The 22,118-nt window shown below is 45.2% G+C and overlaps 1 protein-coding gene and 1 long non-coding RNA gene across 34 annotated transcripts in view; one reads left to right on the forward strand and one right to left on the reverse strand.

Annotated features, from left to right (window-relative positions):
• Nucleotides 1–22,118, reverse strand: part of ANKS1A (ankyrin repeat and sterile alpha motif domain containing 1A) — a 195,060-nt gene that overhangs the window by 40,551 nt on the left and 132,391 nt on the right. The window lies entirely within an intron of this gene.
• LOC141410118 (uncharacterized) lies at nt 6,844–10,378 on the forward strand. The gene is made up of 2 exons (XR_012433895.1): nt 6,844–7,165; nt 7,730–10,378. It is a non-coding gene; the product is annotated as an uncharacterized lncRNA (long non-coding RNA).

The raw sequence follows: 22,118 nt of genomic DNA on the forward strand, positions 1-22,118 counted from the left end.
TTTGCCAAAGGGCCTTTTGGCATCAGAGTGAACAGAGTTGAGCACCCCCGCTGCTTCTCCGCTCCGCTCTTTCCTGCTTGCCCCAGGAGTCACCCACTAGTCAACTGACATAGGCCAGCAGAAGCCCAGGTTTTTTTAATTTTCTTTTTTTTGAGACATAGTCTCACTCTGTCACCCAGGCTGGAGTGCAGCGGCGCAATCATGGCTCACTGAAACCTTGAACTCCTGGGTTCACGGGATCCTTCCCACCTCAGCCTCCCAAAGCGCTGGGGTTACAGGTGCCTGGCCCAGAAGCCCGGGTATCCAGAGAGGTGTTCCAGGCTGCAGACAGGCTGGGAAATGCTAATGGACGCTCTCAGAACGATTTTGCCCAGGCTAGGAAGTTGTTTTATTGTTTCATGAACTGCCGTGGCTAAGTCAAGCTGAGCTGGTTCTAGTTCCAGAAGAACTCAGGGTCCTCGGCACTGGACTCACAGCCTGTAACCCTGGACTCCTTCCTCAGCAACTGGAACCTGTCTTGGTCGAAGCTCAGGGCCAGGAGGGACAAGGCAGCAAAGAGGTCCTGTTTGGGCAGAGATTGGCAGGTCCCTGCCCTGGCACCAAAGCAGAATGTCTGGAGCTGTGGTCTGCCCAAGCCCTCAGCCTGAGCTGTGGAGATAGGGAGGAGCTGGAGCTCATCTTTTCTCCTTGCTTCAAACTCACCCTCACGGCCCAGAACCAGCAGAGAGGAAATATGATCATTTTAGTCTAGACAAAGAAGAGCATTCAGACACAGCAGATATCATTCTGATCTACACACTTCATGCAGTTTAACCTCCTAGGCTTGAGTTAAAAAACAATCTGAATAGGCAGCTTTCCCAGAAATGTTCTGCATTTCAGGGGAAGAGACAGGTTAGATGTAATGGAAGGGAACCATTTAGTGTTCTCCTCTTTTTCTGTGGTTTTGGATGAGTGACATTTTTGGAGAGAGATGAGAAATGGCCATGCTTCCTTACTACTGCACTTCACGTGAACTGACTGAAAACTTACACTTGTGTTTGTTAATATAAGGTCTTGAAAGTTATCACCATAATGGACTCTTGTCTTCACAAAATGCTTGGAAATACTCCATTTTCAGAAAGTTTTCAGGATGACTCTGTTTAGACTATTTTTCCCTGCCAGGGCTGTGAAAAATGGATTCCCCATATGGCTGAAAACAAGAACAAAAACAAACACTGGAGATACTGCTGCTCAGGCCATCTGACATCTGCTTGTTTAGACCACAGGATTCTGGTTGCCCACGGGCTGGTGATGGGAGGTGGAGATATGCATGGAGAGGCCTCCATCCCCCATTACCAGGCGGCAGAGCCATGCAGATGACACCCAGCTTTTTAATAAATACTGGGATTTGAAGGAGGGGGAAGAAAGAGTTTTGATGAGTCTTCTGTATGCCAGGAAGTGTGCTGGGCACAGGCAGACCTCAAGCTTTGGTGCAACTTGGCTCCAAGGCCCGTGGGAAACCTCCCTTTAAGGAGGCAGTACAAGTCACGGCTGTGTGCAGGGCTACCACACGGGGCCAAATATCAGGACAGCAGGAATCAGTCTGGTCAACATGTCTAGAAGTTGGGGCCCCACATAGAGGAGGATGGGAAAGGAGCCACTTTCCTTTTACTTTTCTTTGGTGTAAATGGGAGCATGAGAGAAGTTTCTACAGCTGACTTGGCTCCTGACATCAGACATTCCCTCCCAACACCCTTTCTGCTGCCTGGGAGTTGTTGGTGCCTTAGGACCCCCTGGCAGTTGGAAAATACACACGGGTCTCCTTAGGCCTGAGCCACTGAGCCACGGGGCCGGAGACACCTTCCACCTCGCCTCTTCCACCCAGCACTGATGACCTTAGTGGCCCAGAAACACCTTCTGCTTTGCAGGATTACTTCCCTGATTAAGTGTTTTATGGTGTGTCCCAGAGACACTAAAGAACCATTGAGGGTAAGAACCCTGCGTCACGCTGTTTACTTTAGGTCCCACCATATGCCTTGTACACAGCTAGCACACTGGTGGTGTTCGATGACAAACGTTTGTTAGCTATCGCTAATACACCGGTCACTTTTACACTAACAGGGAAAGGGGGAAGGCAGCCAACAGTCTCCCTCTGCACCAGCCTGAATTCTCTAACTCCCTTTCCCTCCTCATTTTTACGTTTCTCTGACTCTCTGAGTTGCTGGCACAAGGTTGGCACTCCCCCAAAGCACCTCACACTCCAAAACTTCCAGCTGATCCCTTCTCTGAGCAATCCTGCAGAGCCTTGACTCGCAGCCAGCCAAACATTATCCCACTTTTCATGTGAGGAAACTGAAGCTCTCCTCCATGGGCACTCCCAAACTGCCCACAGAGGGCACTGCACTCACTTTCACAGGTGCCACTGGCAACCGAGCCTGATTCCTGCTACAGGGGGGCAAAGTGGCAGACCCTCTCCTCTGGCCAGATGGCCTTGCTTGGACAGTGCTCCCCATTCCCAGGAGCAGGGGGCCGAGTGGCTGAGCCACAGCCTCCTCAGCCTCACCACATGCTCTGTGCCCATCCCATCAGGCGACTGCTGACGTCAAAATCGGTTCCTTAGGCTGTGCAAAGAACTCTAAAGACTGCTGACAGCTGCACTCCCAGGCCCAGAAACCACATAAGAATTCATCACCATCTCTGTCTTCTGCCTCTTAGCAGCAGACAGGCTCTCAGCCTAGAGTGGGCTTTGATTCCACATCTGAAAAAGGGTCACTGGCCAGGGTCTGGGTGATTTTTTTTCCTTCTCCTCCCAGACTGAATTGCGCATGGCCTCAGGAAAGACAAAGACGGATTGAAGTAAATTATTTGTCCTGATTTTCTAACCTTGTCAACTGCTTTTAGGAGAGGGAGGCAGAATGGGGTGGGGGAGGGGAAAGGCGCATGGCAGGGAATGAGTAACTATCTGCCAGCGGGCTCAGGGCTGTCCTTGCCGAGGCGATCAGACATGGCCGCTAACAATGAAGAACTCCTTTTCCACAGAGCGGGCTCGGTCTCCACTTCAGCTGTGTCTCACAGGGCGGCACTCAGGTTGTTACCATGTTCATTGCTGTGTCCCCCTACTTCAATCCCCTTTACATCTTCACCTTCTTTTTCAACTCCCCTTTTTCTACTAGGCTGAGAGACAACAGAGCTGTTTTGTTTCAAAAGTGCTTTGTCCGTCTTCCCTGACAAAGGCTCCTATTAAAGCCTGTCTTTTGTGTTTGCCCCAGGCTAGGCTGGTGGAGAGAGGAAAGCCAGGGAGCTCTGGCTTCCAGAGCACGGTCTCAGGCTCTCACCTCCTACCTGCCCCCTCATTTTTGTCTTTCCTATACCTCTTGGGTTGCTGATATTGGGTCTTGCTCCCTGAAAGCACCTCGCACCCCGCAACTACCAGCTGGCCCTTTCCCTGACCCAGAGGTCAGGGCTTAGACCCACATCTGCAACTTGACAGAAAGGAAATACATGGACATGACATGAACATGACCGAGAAGAAATACGTAGCCCTGACTTGACATGACGTGAAGGAAACACACGGAACTAATACTTGCCAAACGACCTTCTCATACCAGAACAGCCTACTGTAAAAGCAATCTTTTACTCAAAGTGCCAAGAAACTGCTGAAAGAATAAAAAAGTTGGGAGACCTAGATTCCAATTAACTTTATTATTGCTTGCCACATAACTCTGGGTTATATGCCAAGTACTGGCTTTAATAAGTGGGTCAAGAATCTAAAAGATTAATGAGGATTATGTATTTGGGTTCTAGTTCAATGTACACAATCTACTTTTCATCGAGGAGCAGGCTTATCTTTTGGCATGGTGGGGAGGGGTGAGGAGGAAGTACACAAACCTCAGAAAGCCTGCAGTTACCTAAAAACACTGGTTAACCTGCCACTTGGTCCTTCAGGCACCCCCACCAGCCTCCAAGTAACCTTCCCTCCGTCTGGTTCTTTCACAATCTGAATGTCATTACGGCACACTGCTAGTCTGGCTATGGATAAAACCAGGCCAACGAAAACATCCTAAACTTTCACTCAGAATCAATTTCCTCAGTAGTGCGGCCAGGGAAACGGGTCTTAGCTCCTCAGATTCTACAGGGAACACCTGTCTTATAATATCAGGGTGGTCAGATGTAGGATTCTCAGCACTGAATTATATATACTTACGGTTTAATAATACATACATATATACTTAATACAAATACACTATCAGGATCCATCAGTTGCCTTGAGATTTCCTGCAGTTTGCCACTCCTAATTACCTCTGAACTTGCGAAACAGGAAGAAGGTGGGTAAACGAAGTTGACAGAGTCCCTAAACTTCAGTTTAAAGCACTAGTTAAAAGCTTTCAGATACGACCTACGAAAGAGCACGTGCCGCAAAGATTCCATTTATATGAAGTTCTAGAATAGGCAAAAGTAATTGAGAATGGAAAACTACCAGAAGAGGCTGGGTGAGGACTGGCTGGCTGGGGAAGGCACTAGGGAACTTTCTGGGAGCGATAGTAATGTTCAGTATCTTGATAGGAATTTAGGTTAGACAAATGTATGTATTGGTCAAAACTGATGGAATAACAGACTTAATAGATTTCACTTTGTATAAATTTTACCCCCCCCAAATAACTATAAACAAACATCAAACTCCAGTTAATCATATATATGTTAAAGTGTTTGGGGATGAAAGTACTGATGTCTGCAACTTACTTTGAAATGCATCAAAAAATAACATGATTGCTAAGTGCACTGAGGGGTAGACAGATGGATAGATGCAATAAAGCTCGTACAGCAAAATGCTAATTATAGAATCCATGCCCTACGTGGTAGATATACAGGCATTCACTATTCAAGTCTTTCAAGTTTTCTGTAGTTTGAAAAGTCTCATACTGAAATACTGGAAACATCTTTCAGGATCAGATCTTTTAGAGGATAATAAATTGTAAGATTAACACTAGTCTGAGTTTCATTTGTGATGAACTCTGCTCAACATGCTAATAAGCAAAGACATGCCCGAGAGGCGAAGGAAACAAAGAGAAAGGAATGTGGGAAAGTCGATGGCACCATTATTCCCTGTCACAAAGCCTTCTGGGGTAAGGGCTCTCAGCACAGCTTCTGTGTTGTGGTGTGGCTTTCTCTATTTTGGAACCCAGGCTAACCCCAGTCTTGACAGTCTGAAAACTCAATTATCAGTGTTCCCAGGATGAGTAGACCCTGGGAAACTGGCTCATATTAATCAGGGTCAAAAGAAATTGATCCCTACATCTGAGAGTTCCTTTAGCATGGTAAGCAGCACATTAGAATACTTAGCTAGTAGAATATGTGTGTATCCTCTGTCTCCTGAAATCAAATAAAATTACAAAATCAAATACACCTTCAAAATTCGGGAGTATGTGAAAGCTGTGTGAACTACACTGAAGGCTCATTCATCTTTCCTGAAAATAGAATTCATGTGCTCACAGCAAGGTCAACCACCGACCCTGAAAGCACTTTTGTTCAACAATGTGAAAACTCAAGACTTGCACGGTGTGAGGTTCTGGGCTGGGTTCTTTCAGTGGGGTCCTTGCTGCACTAGGCACCAGCTGACTGCCCTCCTGGTGATTCAGTTCCTCCTCACAAGCACCCTGGTGGGGAGCTAGCATTCTTCCCACTTTAAAGAAGAGAAAAGCAAACATGAGAAAATCAAAATAACGTCCATGGGTCACAGCACTAGCCATATGTGGGCATTGCTCAATTCATTATCTACCTAATTCATGGTGTCCAGCTTGTTTCAAGCCTAGCTTTCACTCTATTAAAGCTCAGCGTAGGATTTCAAATGCACTGGATTGAGAACATTGGAAAGGCAGTGTGTAGGGGTGGAAAGAACAAGGACTTATGAATTAAAAACTTGAGTTCAAGTTCTGGTTCTGACACTTAATTAGCTGTGGAACCTTGGATAAGTCATTTAACTTTGTTGACTTTCAATTTCCTCTTCTATAAGGTGAAAAAGAGTCCTCACTCATGGGATCATTGCTATGGGCAAATGACCCGACTTCTCTTCCTTAAGATTCAGTTTCCTCAAACACAAAATGCACATACCAACAGAGGCCTGCCGTAAAGATCTGACACAATGTACAAGAGGTCTGAGTGCAGCCTTTGCTTTCAAGGTAGGGCTATAATGAGGAGTTAATTTATTATGACACAAGTCTGAGCAAGCTGTGCATTGCCTAAAAGACACAGTTTTGGTGTAATTCATTCATTCCCTGAATGACATCATCCTAAAAGGCAAGGTTCTTGCTGCTGTAAGCACGGATGGTGAGATCTGTTCCTCGTTCAAAGGCAATGCCTGTCCGCCTCTGTTGCTGGGGGATTTTAGTCCCTGCCATTTCCCAGGGCCATAGCAGGAGATACTGCGCCTGTTTCCCTCTGTAACTTGACCAGATGCCAGCCTTACTTACTCTGGGAAACATCTGTAGTCCTCGTAAAACTACAGATGCCAGGCAAATAGTCCACACCACCCTCCTCCCTTGCACGTTTCAGTTTACAGCGATTAGACAGGGCTTGTACTTGCCATTCACATTCATCTGGTTCCAAAATAAACAAAATTCTATCTAAAAAACAAGTTAATCAAAACCCAGGTTCCTTTGTTTTTTGTTGTTTTGCTTTAAAAGATACACCAGAGGGAAAGGGCTTCCTTCTGGCAGAGAACGTTTAGAACATGCTGTGTGAACAATAGCTCACTTCCTGGACACTCAGCTGGAGGCAGCTTCTCCATTCAGGACAAAACGTTTTCTGTGAGGGAGTGACGCCTTTCTCCAAGGCAGCTCTTGGGGTGCGAACCAAACAGGAGGATCCAAGACAATACTGAAGCGAGGAGAGGGAACAGCGTCTCAACTCTGGCCTGCTCCTTCTCATGCAGGCTGTGGGTCGCCTCCAGCCCCTCACCTCAGAGACAGCTGGCTCCCACAGGGCAGGGTCTGCAGGTAGCGAAATGCCTGAGACTGTGGAATCGGCTTTGCCGCTGTCAGCAGCGCTGCTGTGAGCAAGCAACTTGTTCTTCCCACACCTCCGTTTGGTCATCTGTAACAGGGATAACGACACCTACCTGGCAAGCCTGTTATCGACCTCCGCTTAAGTGACCTGCCAGCGAGCTAACTGCACGCCACCCCGTCCCTCAGTAAGTGATGCCAGCGGACGGCTATGTCCACACTGGGCAGGCTCGCTCTCCACACCCATGGTCTTCTGCTTCCACACACTCAAGTGTTACCCTTACCAAGAGTCAGCTGGGGTCATTTCCAAAACTGCTTAGGATGGTTATATTTGTTGATGAAAATAGAAAATTTAATTAAACATTACATAAATTATGAAACCAGTGTAAAAGAACCTTTCTGTGACAACCAAGTAAGTACTTTGAAGAGACTTAATAATGAGATCATTTTTTAAAATGTGCTCTTGAATTAAGTGTGGTTGGGGAAGTTGTAAAAAATTCCAAAAGAAATCTATACTCAGCTTGCTTCACAAGTGGTCAAATTCTGGCTTTACTTTTAAGAAGCAAACTGGAAATTTTCGTCAATGGTATTTTATGGATGTGGTTCATGTAATAAAAGGAAGGCAGAGAACCCCAAATTAGCAGATCTACATTGGAAGAAAGGGCCCAGCTCCACATCAAAAGGGTACACATCGATCCATTTGGGGTTAAATTGTTTGATTCTTTTTAAAAAATGACTTCTTCCATTAACAGGGTTTTGTTTTTAACCAAACCAAACCACCCTCATCCCAAGTGGCCATGTAAGAGGCTTCTACTGGAACAATGGCACATGCGGAAAGCCTCTGGAGGAAGTGGCAGCAGCGTCTCATAAACAAGATAGTCGCTATGACTGCAGAAACTCTCAAACCACCTTCACCATCCAATAAGTCAACTCCCAGAGACACAGAACCCCTCTCTGGCTGCTTTTTCCTAAAAAGTCTCTCCCCTGCGGGGCGAAATTTTCAGCTCTTCTTTCTTCCTCATCGAGGTTCCTGTTTGAACAATGCCTTACACATTATTGATCACTGCCTCTGTCCAGGGCCAGCTAGCCAGGCCATGATCTCCAGGTTACAGACCACAGGCATTAGCAAGTCATGGGCTCTCATTGTCTGTCAACTCAGGTGACCTCACACAAGTCAAATTTCCAGCTTCTATTCATCTGCATATGGCAAGGGGTGAAAAGAAACTGCCCCCAGCTCACCTAGTTCACAAGCTGAGTGCACAGAGACAGAGGGTCACTCAGTTAACTAAGACCCTTCTCCCCAACACGGTCCTCCTACCTACCCTGACAGACCATAAAGCACGGAGGCAAAAGCAGGGGGAATCCTCCAAGTCTTGCAGACATATTCTGAGGCTCAAGGGCATCCAAGGTCATCCAAAAGAAAATGTCTGAGCTAGGAACCAATGCGTGCCCTGCCCCACCCACAACCCCATTACAGACAACAATTAATTATGGAAATGGCAACCTTATATCCCCCATATATAACCATGGAGGATACAACGATTAGAAACATTCCACCGGAAGGAAAGGTACATGGAAGATAATTATTTTCAGTTTCCTATGTAACCCTCACCTGTGAACAGGGATGCTAATGCCTGCTTCCCAGGATGGTGTGGGGAGGATGAGATGACACAGGGAGGGTGGCTGGCACACAACAAGCACTGATGAGTACTGGTGCCCTACCTGCACCCTTTGTGGACTGACTGCATCTAGGGTTTGTGCTTTAGAATTCTTGCAGCAGAGGCAACCTGGCTGTACCGCACTGATGCAAACCTGCTCACGCATACATAAGGTCCGAGGACGGTTCCTGGTCTTTTGACACATGTGCATGCCTCTTCAGCTTCTTTTGTATTTCCCACTAGTGCTCCTATCAGGTAAAGCACTGGGTGGGCTCAGTCAACACCCAGTGGATAAAACAGACAAAGAGCTTTTAAAAGTGGTTATACCTTAACTGATTTTAGGGAGGGATTTGTTTAGGACATACATCTTTCTTGGATCTGAGATTTTTCCTGAAGAGAAAATGAGAGGGGGGAAATGTGGTGGCTAACCCAACAAATGTGTGGCATCTTCCCACCTGATATTCCTCCAACTGCATCCTTACTGCCTCACTGCCCAGTTCCTGTGTCAATATCCTTTTAGATCAGCCCCATGCTGACCTCAACGACAAGGAACTGTGTTCTTTCCTCTTTAAAAAAATGAAATGTTTCTTAAATTCCAAAGAACGTATTTTATAGTATTGTGATTTCAACAACAATAATAAATGACCCATTCACATGCCTCCTACTTGGTTTAAGAAATAGAAAATGCCCTTCCTAGGATCACTTCCCGCCATTTCTCTGCTCCTCTGAGACCACACCATCCTGAATTAAATGTTATTATCCTCTGGCTTTTCTTTAACCTACCATCTATGTCAGTATCCCTAAACCATATAGGGTTCTGTCTTTTTTTCTTAGCCAAGCGGACAGGAGCACAACTTGATGTCCTCAAAGTAGCCCAATAGGTTCTGGAACCAAAGTTCAGATTGGTCACCTCCCTCTGGCTGGCAGGAAAATGGGAGGCCACAGAAGAGCTCAGCATCTGAAGAAAGGGTGGTGCTGGCAGGCAGAGAGCAACAAGCCCTGGTTTCTTGTTGGGCTGGCAGTGTGAGGACTCCTGAGAAAATCCATTCCCTATATGGGCAGCAACATGCAACAGCTGGGGGCTAAATGTCAGGTTAAAGTGTACAACCCCATGGGATTACTAGAAAGAACACAGCCTTTTCAAAACAGGCCAGTGAAAAGTGCCTATTCCAGGAAAGGCCCTGTGGACTTACACTCTTGGGTTTGTTGGCAAGTGAGTCTTACAAGTTGCAATTATGGAGTGTACAAATTTTCTCAGGAAAGACATCAAGAAAAGTGGCATGAAGGGAGAGGAAAGGCAGAAAAGATGGCCATGCAATCCTCTCCACTTTGTGGGACCTTTGCAGTGGGAGACCCCCAAGCTGCCCACAATTCAAAGGCCATCTCCAATCTCAGCCTGCAAGAAGATTTCAGAGTAATTACAGCCCACCAGTCTCAGCTGTTTTGTAAGCGTTGATTGCTGCCAACAGCTGTTCTCTAGGGGCTTTGTGTATGTGCTAGGAGGTAGGGCCCTTCAGAAAACGAGTGGAAGCTACAACCTCAAGACAATATCTAGAGAGAAGGCAGTCAGAAGAGCCAAGGAAAGAGCTAGTTTATTAATGTTTGACCAAGACCCAGGACAACTATTATTTTTAGTATTTCTCATAACTTTATAACATCCCCATTGTTGGCTATTTATTGGCTATTTTTCGCAAACCTCTGTTTCCCATTTTTGTTTTAACATGCAATAAAATCTTAAAAGGGGACTGTGTGCTTATTTCAAACACAGCAAAACTGGGGAGACACTGGAAAACATTATTCCTTCCCCAGAGTTCTGGGATACAAGGGATGAGGGAGGACACAGTGGAGGCAGGCACCTGGACAGGTGGGCCAATCCCTGAGGTCTATGGGAGAGAAGAAAAGGGTGAAGGGGAAGCCTACTGGGACCCCAAAGAGTCCCTGGCTAATGGCCAGAGGGTCCCAGGCTGGGCTTCTAAGCTCCACTGTCAGTCAGGGCATAGGAATCTTATGTTCGAAAATTCTGCCTCTTGTAGAATCAAATGCTTGAGTAATAAGTGAACTGGTGTAGAGAGAGTCTGAGACTGAAGGAAATAATCAGTAAGAGCCTTGTTTTTCTCAAATACTTTTGTGCTCAGGCCATGTGTGTCTGTGTGTAGGCACATACATCAGAATCTCAAATATGCTTCTACATAACTGAAAATAAACAGGATGGCTCTGGTCAAAACTGTGAAGTTCAAAATCTCAAACTCCTCTTTTTTCCTTTGCCCCCAGAAGTGGGAATAAGTAAGAACAGCTGGTACAGGGATCAACAAACTCGGCCTTTGGGCTCTCACCACCAATCAGTGGAAATGGAGGAAAGGAAGACGAGGGTCACAGGAGGCAGGCAGCTGCAGATTCAGCAAGCAGGGCCTCAGACATCATCCACACGACTCTCTCAGTTTTGCAGATGAGAAAACTCAGGCTTGACGGGGCTAAATAATTTAACGAAGTTAACAAGGCTGGCAATACAGGGCCTAAACCTTTCTTGTTGCCTCTCTGCCAAGATACTCCACTGATTTTGCAATTGAGGAGATGGCAGAATATGGAGCAGCCCTTGATGAAGATACTTTCTATGGCCTGAGTTCTGTTCCCTCACATTTCATATACTGAGGCCCTTACCCCCACTATGAAGGTATCTGGAGATGGGGCCTTTGAGAGGTAATTAGGGTTAGAGGAATTCATGAGGGTAGGGTTTATAAGAAGAGGGAGATACATATATTCTGCCATGTGAGATTACAGTGAGAAGGCAGCTGTTTCTAAGCCAGGAAGAGGGTCCTCGTCAGGGGCCATGCTGGCTGGCATCTTGATCTTGGACTTCCCAGCCTCTAGACCTATGAGAAATAAATGTCTGTTGTTTAAGCCACTCAAACTATGGTATTTTGTTACAGAAGCCTGAGCTGTCTAATATATGACTTAGGCCTCTCGAGGGCTGAGTACTGAAGGAAAAAGACCTGAGAAAAATGATCTTTCTCACCCTTCCTTCTCTATAGCCCTGGGCAGAAACACACACTTGCCTCTTTCAGGAGAATGGCTTCTGTGCAGAGCACTGTGCTGTCCCACTTCAACAGGGACACAAGTGGCAGTGACCCCTTAATTTGGTAAGTTTTTGGGCCATTTTCCTTCCTAACTGGGAGAAAGAAATGTTATAAAGCTGTCAACTTTTTACCAAGGGAAATGACTTTAAAAATTAACAGGATGGGCCAGGCATGGTGGCTCACGCCTATAATCCCAGCACTTTGGGAGGTTGAGGCAGACGGATCACCTGAGGTCGGGAGTTCAAGACCAGTCTGACTGACATGGAGAAACCACGTCTCTGCTAAAAATACAAAATCAGCCAGGTGTAGTGGCGCAGGCCTGTAATCCAGCTACTCGGGAGGCTGAGACAGGAGAATCGCTTGAACCAAGGGGGCGGAGGTTGCAGTGAGCTGAGATCGCGCCATTGCACTCCAGCCTGGGCAACAAGAGCAAAACTCCATCTCAAAAAAAAAAAAACAAAAAGTATGAGGGAGATCTTTGTGGTGAAAGAATAGTTCTGCATCGTGATTGTGGTGGTGATCACATGAACTTACACATGATAAAAATGCATATAACCCCCCCCCCCCCACACACACACACAAGTACATGCAAAACTGGTGAAATGTGAATAAGGTGTGTGGATTGTTCCACAGTCAATCTCCTGGTTTTGGTATTGTATTAGAGTTAAATAATATAGTACCATGGGCAGAAACTAGGTGAGGGGTACTAAAAAAAAGGACCTCTCTGTACTATTTCTACAACTTCCTGTGAATCTATTATTATTTCAAAATAAATTTAACAGAGAAAAACATTTAACAATCAACACGAAAACTATTCCTTTGTTTTATAAAAGAAAGAACAACGGAAGCATAGAAAAAAGAAAAAAGGCCAGGTGCCATGGCTCGTGCCTTTAATCCCAGTGCTTTGGGAGGCTGAGGCAGGAGGACCTCTTGAGGCCAGGAGTTCAAGACCAGCCTGGGCAATACAGCAAGACCCTGTCTCTACAAAAAAACAAAAACAAAAACAGCCAGGCATGGTGGTGCACACCTATAGTCCTACCTACTGGGGAGGCTGAGGCAGAAGGATCACTTCAGCCCAGGAATCTGAGGTTATAGTAAGCTGTTGTCACACCACTGCACTCCAGCCTGGGCGACAGAGTGGGACCCTGTCTCTAAAAAGATAAAATTAAAAAAAGGGAAAGAATGAACATAATCAGAATAAAGGTGGTTGGCAATCAAATACCATCAGCACCATCACAGCACTCTTCACTGTCCTTAACTTTCTCCTTTCATCATGGACCGGTTGAAACTGTATTGAGGACTATCTCAGTAAGAATGCACAGTTCCAGTTTCCCCATCTTCACCACTGTGGCACGCAAACAACATGCCAGCGGACCCACCCACAGGGAGGCCAGGCATAAAGCTCCCTTTCTTCCCAGCCTGACTGGCTTCTGACAGTTCTCTCAACCTAGAGAAAATGGAAAACAACAGTAGGACAAGGTGGGGGTGTGGGTTGCAGTTAGAGGAAAGGCACAGGCTGGCAAGAAATTTAAGTTTCTCTTCTGCCTTCTATTCCTCTTACCAGTGCCCAGAACCCTCTGCTTTCCTTTTCTCCTCCCCCAGAGACAAAGAGACCTGATACCAGCCATCTGTGTGCCCCAGGATTTTTCATTCACTCCATCCTGCCCTGTCCCTGGCCCAGACTCTGAGACCCAGAGTCTATTCTCATAGTGCCCTCTCCCTTTTCTTGCCACCACCCTTGGCAGCTGCTCTCAGCCCCCGAGTGCTTGCCTGCCCATGTCCCCTCCAGAACAGGAACCCCAGGGAAAACCCTTCCTGTGCCAAGAGTGACAGCACTGGTGCGCCTCAAAGACCTGGGGGCAGTGTACACATGAAAGCCTGAGAAGCCCCAGCCCAGGACCACTAATGGGTGGTAAAGTAGACAATATGCATTCGTCATTTCTAAACCCTCCTATCTGCCAGTTTCCAACTGCAAGCACCTGTGACTCTGAGGATTCTCTCAGGCTGCCAGAGCCCTCTAGACCTACCTGTACACTGGGTAGACTAAAAGCGAGAGGGAATTAATGTCCTGTCCCTACTCCCACTAGGTGAGCAGCCCTCATCCAGACTGACTGGAAGTGGTAGATAAATACCCCAGCTCCCTTGATCTAAAGTAAGTTTCAGTCTCCCAGACTTCCACAGCAGGTCTAAGCCCCAGGGCCCAAGGGGTAACCTGCTTGATAACAAATCCTTTATTGGTTTCCTTTCTTTCTCACTCCCCTACTCCCCTACCAGTGCTTCCTGGGATCACCTCCCAAATAAGCTATTTGCATTTAAATCCTGCTTTTGAGATTTTAAAACTCAACCAGAGATAGGTGGTCACAGGGAATCCTAACAATTGGGAAATTTGAGCCAGAATTTCATATATGAATGAGTATATTTCTGTGAGTGAAGAATGTACATCTGTGTAATTAGGGAAGTCACCAACAGTAATGACTGCTAGCAGATACTAAAAAGCTATAGGGAAAAACTATAAAAACTTGATTTGCCTAGGTAATATTCATTATGGCCATTTATATGAACTACTTTTCATTTGCCTAATTACCACTGGCACAGGAACTACCATGTATATATTAACTATGTCAGATAAAACTTGCATTACATTTTATTTGATTGCTAGTGTTATGTAATCCCATGCCTGGTTCTTGCGTGTTCATAACTGGGCGCTCACATGCACAGTCTATTCACGAGTAGAGGGAACACTGTTAGGACCTGGCTCTTAAAGCCTTGGTTCTCAAACCTCAGCCTTGGTTCTCAAACCTCCTCTCAAACCTGAGGAGCCTGTAAAAACATTACCGGGCCCCAGCCCCAGAGTTTCTAATTCAGAAGGCCTGGGGCAGGAGGGAAGAATTTGCATTTCTAGCAAGTTCCCAGGGACAGTGATGCTGCTGGTCTGCAATTGCCCTTTGAGAACCACTGCTTTAAGATACCACATGAGAGAAAGAAGGAACTATAGGGTTAAACTTGCCACTCAGCATTAGCAACATGAAAGGCTGACCAGTCTGTCTACTGTTTCTACAAAACCGGCGGAATCCTCTAACACCCTAGATCAGTCACTGAACCAAAACCAGATTTGGTATGTGGACAGTTTAAACCAAAAAAAAGTTGACATAACTGTTAAACAAATCTCGAGAGACCTGGGTTTGCTAATTTATTCAACAAGTGGGTATCAAGTACCCAGTCTGCGCCAAAGATGTTGCTATGCAGCAGAGGTTTGGACGCTGTCAAAGGTCTCATGAGACTCTGAGTAGGTCACATCCTTAATGGGCTCAGTTTCCTAACCTGTAACGAGAGAACTCACACTTAGGGAACCTTCTGACTCTGATGTTTTACAATGAAAACCAACGCAGCATCACAGCTCAAAGCAAAAATATTCTGCCTCGTCGCCTGGGCAGCATGAAGTCAAACGTGAGTAAGATCCTAGACGCCGATCCTAGATGCCCCAACAGGCCAACTGTGACAGGACAGGTGAAGCCCTGGCAGCAGTCCTCAGTCCCAGACCCTTCCAGCTGCTCAGAGTCCAATTCAACTCATGAATGCCCCAATTAAAGGTGCTGCCAAGGTAAGTTAGTACTATGCCCAACACCAACCAAAGAATGTAAAAGCACCCAGCATGAAATCCATGTTCATAATTGGTACTCCCTTGATATATTATGACATTTAATCACTCCAGCTGCTGAAGGGAAAACCAGAGCCATTCACTAGAATTAAGGATGCTATGATAACCTCCTCAACTGGGGTTTTAAATGAACCTTGTGCTAACAGCTTTCCTGCTCTGAATGTAAAGCAGGAGGCAAGCGGAGAGAGGTGGGGCAGCCACCTGTGAAGGGCAGTCACTGAGGACACTGCTCTGTATTTCCAAGAGGCCTGGTTTCTGAATGAAGCCAACAAGCACTGGCCTGCCACACTCCACAGGGAACCGGCAGGAAACACTCTTGTTTTATTCTGTTTAACAGACAGACAAACTGATATGCAGGGATGACTAATAAATCAGCTGTGGAACTGAGAAGTGAGGCTGATTCCTGACTCACCCAGGTTGGCAACCTCTAAGCAGTTTGCAGCCAGGCTTGAGGTAGAACTCAAAACAAACATCTAGGAGACCCATGTGTCAATGTGACATGAGGGATAAACAGGTGGAAACAGAGGCCAGTAATGGCCATGTCAAGAGGGGTACCCAGGGGATGGGGCACATTTACCCACCTATAAGCTCAACAGCCTCCTGCCAAGCCAACACCAAAAAACAAAAACAAAAACAAAAAAACAAAAACAAATGCTTTTACATATAAACAACTAATGTTTTCTTAGTCTTATTTAAGGTATAAATAAAAGTGTATTTTAGAAATTCTTTTTGTTCATCTAAGACATAAAACAGGTAAAACAAAGCCAAACAGTGAAGCACATTCAGACGAGCCCCCAGCCCCTACTTCAACCAGACTGCTTCTCTTAAGCCTTTCTTAGATAGAATTCAGGAGCCACTTGACTTCCTTCAAGGAAACTTCCTAAGAGAAGGAACTGTGTCCTTTAACTCTACTCCCTGCACCCATCACCTAGCACCAAGCCTGACACATAATTGGCACCTAGTAAATACCTGCTGATAAAGTAAAGCGCACGGTCCAGGCCAGCCCGCTCAGCCACTGGCAGTGCAGCTGAGAACAGGGCTCCAGGGAGGCCCGCCAGCGCGTTTCTGCCTGTTACTCAGGGCGAGGCCGTTCCCAAGCCATCATCCACCACTTACTCACGGGTAATGAGTCCCGCAGGCTATCACCACCAATGTCAAGAGAGCTGTTTCCCTCACTTGTTGTAAAATATCCCCTTCAAGTTTTTGCATCTGGGTTTTGGCTCAGGATGCCAGGATTCGTGATCAAGGCTGTCCTTAGCTCATGTGTCCTTCTGTGATGTCACAGGGATCAATCATCACTCAGCTCAGGCTTCCTCTCTTCAGCCTCACTTTTGTAGATCCGATTGCCTCTGACCATGCTCACTTCAGATTTATGATGTTTCATTTCCTTTTCTAGCACAACAGTGAAGAAATATAGACACAATTACCTTATTACATAAAATTTAGCAAATGATACAATGATACTGGCCTGAGTAATACCAAGCCTACAAAGGCTTAAAACTGTTTTTTAATTAATGTTAAGTGAGAGGCACTGTCTAAACTAAACTAAAAGGCACAGCCACAAATTTGACAGAGGTACATGGTGCTCCCTGGATGCAGACAGAACTTCCCATAAGCCGGGTCTAGACCCGGGAATCTTGTAATTTCTTGTTTCAGATGCTCTGACTAACGTCAATGAGTGCCCTGCAGGTCCACTTGCTTTCCCCAGTGCCACTTAGGCTGTCCCTGAGAAACAAGGCTGGCTGGGGCTAGTGACTGTGGGAGAGCTGATCCCACACTATTCACTTTCCAAGTCTGTCTCGGGTTTGACTCCAGACAGAGAACAAACATTCAAGAAAAAGAACCAAAACACTTACGGTGATGTCAAAATAGAAAAACACCCACAAAAGCTTATACACAATTTGCAGTGGATCGCTGCAATGAAACACACACACACATGCTATTCCTTAAAAAGGAGAAAGCAAAACTAAGTGGCAAAAGGTACCAAGGTAGCAAACTAATACACCTCTAAGAAATTCATCAGTAGACACACAGATACACCCCTGGTAAAAAGTACACAGCAAACCTAAACCTGCAACATTATGTTCTCATAATGCCACATACAGCAGTTGAAAGCCCGGTAATAGTGGGTGCTGAGGAAATGTTGCTTTGTGGAACCACTGACCAAAGGAACCTGAGTGTTAACACCACTGATGACTTCTAACAAGTACCTTAGTGGAGTTCTCTTCCAGGAACAGGACCCGATCCTGCCGCTGAATAGGCTGCAACATCCAGCCTGCTCAGGTCCACCTGGGGAAGTGAACCCCTTCCAGAGCACAGAGAGACGTTAATGCATCTCTGCACGAGGACCAATAGACTCGTTCTTCACTGAGATCAATCTGTGTTTCCATCCTCAAGGGGCTGGCAGATTTTACATTGAAATCTTTGTCAGCAGTGAAACAAATGCATCCATCACTAAGCTCCTGCCTTAGAAATGGGCAGTTCTTGAGTTGTTGCCCAAGATGAAAAAAGGCCAAAATCTAATTGAACCTACAGGAAGAATTTAGTACAGAGACACAGCGTTATCTGAACTGGAGCATGGCCAGACCTCTAGGTTAACACCCCAACAGGAGAGACTCATCAAAGACCTTATTTCAGGATCAGCAGTAATATTTTCGATTCTTAAAAAATGGGCCTTGGAAATTTTTTCTTTAACCCAATGAATTCCACCAGCATCCTACACGTCTGAGATGCTCCTCTACTACTAAATGCCTATAAGGCCCGTAATGGCTGTAAGCACATGGACCCAGCTGAGGATTTGTTTAGTTCTGCTTTGCTCTGCTACAGCAAGTCCTTCTGGAGACCTGTGGGAACATACGGAGCTACCCCAGCAGGAGCTGACATTTTAACAAAAATATACCATATCTGGTTTGGTTCTTTTCTTCTCTCAATCTAATTTGGAATAATAGGGGCCAAGAACTGTCCAAACTATTTCTGTTCTTGACTTACATATATGATACTTAGAAGCAGAAAGACTGTTAACACCAATGTGACATTATCAAGGGGAATTCTATCTGCATTCTTTATAAATGTTAATTATGTATGGAGGCAGGACCGGGCAGTGAATGAAGTTAGCTTAAAACATGCATTTGACATTTAAATGCCAAATTCATCTCCCCCTTTCCAAACCAGCTTGTTTTAGTGAAATATTTTTACCTTTAAAAAATGGGTGAGGGAGGATTAGTTTATTAATTGAGAAAGTCATAAGACATTCAGTATATGTCTCCCAAAATCTGCAAATTTCTGTGCTCACATCCATGAAGCAAATTATTCTGAATATGCTTTAGAATCCCTAAGTTGTGGCATAAAAGGGCTCTTTACCTTATTACTAAAGAAAGAAAAAGAAAATAAAATTCCAAATTTAAGGGCGAGGTAAAGGAGAAGGGCTTAATTATTGTATCTCCTTCAAAAAGAAGAAAAACAGGTATCTATCTATGCCCAAGCGGAGCACGTCTTTAGCAATCCATACCTTGAGTTCTTTGGGGGAAAACATGACATTTTAAGGACTCAGGACATCCCACATCCTTCTGAGGCCCTTAATCAAGGCCTTGCATTTCTAAGTACCCATTTAGGGCTGGGGAGCTGGAGGGCTTGTGAAAATGAACTGTGATTACTACTCTGGAAAAGGTCTCTCATCTGACTGGGGAGAAGGACCATGCACACAAACAAGAGTAGCAAAGCATGCAGTGCCAGCAGAAAGAGCTGCTGATGGAAAGACCTCTCAAGCTCAAAGTGCAAGGGGGCAGGTTTTACGGCAGACAGAGACTTGACCCCATCCTCTCCTGAGCCGCATCACTGTTTACTGGGCTACTGAGCTCCTTCAGTCTCCCTAAGCCTGACTGCAGAGAGGCCTCAGGGCCAGTCCGTCTAATGGGGCCTCACCGCACCTCCCACACCTTGCCCAGCACTCTGCTCTTTTTCTTCAAGAGCACTTATTTTTGCTTGGGGTCATATTTTTATTTGGACTTATTTAATACCTATCTCTCCCTTTAGGGTCTAAGTCCCTCAAAAGCTGCATGTTGGTTTACAATTTCACTTCTGTATGCCCAGCTTAAGCACACAGTAGGCTCTCCCTAAGTGTGGTGAATGAATGACTAAGCCTCTAATTAAGAGTGGAATTTCAACAAAAAGAAGTGGAGAAAGCCACCCCAGTAGGGAGAATAGTATACCAATGTGTAGGAGAAAACAGTGAGTATAGGAATTAACTGAGCTGGAAAAATAGGGTATGAGATGAAAGAGAAGGCCAGTTACAGAGGCTGGGCCATGGGCTCATTCTCTGGCGAATCACGCACTCCAGGCTAAGGAGTCTGCACTCTGAACCATAGCAATAGGGAAGCAAGGACGTTTTTTTGTTTGTTTTGTTTTTGTTTTTGTTTTTTCCCCCGAGACAGAGTCTCGCTCTGTGGCCCAGGCTGGAGTGCAGTGGCACGATCTCAGCTCACTGCAAGCTCCGCCTCCCGGGTTCACGCTATTCTCCTGCCTCAGCCTCCCGAGTAGCTGGGACTACAGGTGTCCGCCACCTCGCCTGGCTAGTTTTTTGTATTTTTTGGTAGAGACAGGGTTTCACCATGTTAGGCAGAATGGTCTCGATCTCCTGACCTCGTGATCCGCCCGTCTCGGCCTCCCAAAGTGCTGCGATTATAGGCTCGAGCCACCGCGCCCAGCTGCAAGGACGTTTTTAGTCAAGGGAGGATAACACAAAATATTTGAGGAACATGGTAAGGCAGCCACAAGTAAGAGGAGCTAGAGAAGCCCAGAGGCAAGCAGGGAGATACTGAGGTGGTGGCTGCTGAGGATCCCAGATAGGTGAGTGTGAATGGAGGGGAGAGATTTTGGAAGGAAACCCTGGTGACTGGCACAAAATGGAGAGAAGAGGAAGGGTTCTGGTCAAGAGCACAAGGGGACTTGAGTGACCCTTTACAAGGCCTAGCTCAGGGTCATTTAGACAACATAGGCTTTCCCAGGACTCATCTGTCCTATTGATTTCAAATGAAAAATTGGTACAAAAGCATCTTTACCTGCAAATTAAAGTTATGGTGAGTCATGTAGCTGCTAAAAAATGCCTGAGCAAGTCTCATGGGCCCAGAGCAGGCCATTATGCTGTTGGGTGGAGAGTAGGTAGAGTCACTGTTATGTGATGGGGCACAGGGAAAAGCTATATTGATTTTGCCAAAAAAGCACAACAGGGGAGAGGCTGAGCTGTATCTCCAGGGCAGAAACCACAGGATAAAGCTTTAAAAGGCAACAAGCACTTCCACTCCACAGAACCGCTTTCTGTATGGCCTCCTGATGGAGGTTGTGGTACCTCTGGAAGCATTGTGCACACTGTCTTTGACTTGGGCTCACTGACAGATTGAACCCTTAAGTTTTCAGGAGACTAAGAAGCCCATCAAACCCCTTGATGAAGCATTATCACGTGGCCTGCGACACGTAAATCTCATCATAGTGTACCATGCAATGTACATCATATACAAGCATCTGTAACAATGTCATACAATTTTAAGAGGATGTTCACCAAAGGGCCAAGACAAAAGCAGTTTGAAAATAAGCCATCTGAGGTGAGAGAGAAGAAACTGGGGTGCCTGGCAAGGAAATGAGAAGGTTTAAGGGTAGGAGGACATAATTGTAGCTTCAAATATCTGAACAACTATTACGGAGGACTGCGTGCATGACCTACCAAGAAGGTAAAACCAGAATTGATGGAGTGGAAGTCACAGATTTTAGGTGGATATGAGAAAGGATTTTTCATTATTTCATAGACGTAACGGTGGATGGCAGAGGGGGTTACTTGTGGTTTACAAGCAAAAGTTGGAAGATCATTTTTATTTATTTAGTTACTATTATTATTTTTAAACCAGTCAAGTATAGTGGTAAAGAAGATCACTTTTAGACAACACAGAAGTGACTTTGTTCATAAGGGAGCTGGACCACGTGGTAACTAGGATTCCTTCCAAATTCCGAATTTCAGAATTTGCTGGAAATCATCGCCTCACTTTTCAAGTCACAAAAGAAAAAGCTAACAGCCCCCCATCTTAGAAAGCAGTAAAGGGAAGAAATGCTTTGAGTCTTAATATTATAGTAAAAAGGAAACACATGCTTCTCCCAAGAGACGCCTTTCCTAAGTTGCTTTCCTTCGTAAACAAAGAGAAATATTTTTGTCTGCAGTTAGAGGGAAAGAGTAAGCTAATGCTGCAATAATTTGGGTTGAAACAAGAGGAAATGAAAAGTAACTGCTAATTAATGCCAAAATAAAGGTTTAGCTCACCTATATTCTAAATACAGTCTTGTGTATTAGAAGATGTAGTTTCAGCTGGTTTCCCTCATTTATCAACCCTAACATCGTAGGCAAGTCATTTCAGCTCTCAAAGCTTTAGTTTCTTCACCTGGAAAACTGAACCAAACAGTGGGCTGAATCAAATTGTTGCTAAAAATCAACAGGATGCCTAGCACGCCTCATAGCAAAATGAATTCCGAAGAAACAAAGATTTACACCTGAAAAATGAAACCACAAAATACTAGGAGGAAATTATGTGTTTGTGTGTGTGTGTATATATATAGAATGTGTAACTATATATATATAAAATATATTTGTAATCAAATAATATATATTTGTATATTACATATAAGTATATATTATATATGTAATTATATAGGTATATGTAATATATATAATGTAATTATATATAATGTATATATACAAATAATATACATA

The sequence above is a fragment of the Macaca fascicularis genome, chromosome 4, assembly GCF_037993035.2.
Source record: "Macaca fascicularis isolate 582-1 chromosome 4, T2T-MFA8v1.1".
NCBI lineage: Eukaryota > Metazoa > Chordata > Mammalia > Primates > Cercopithecidae > Macaca > Macaca fascicularis.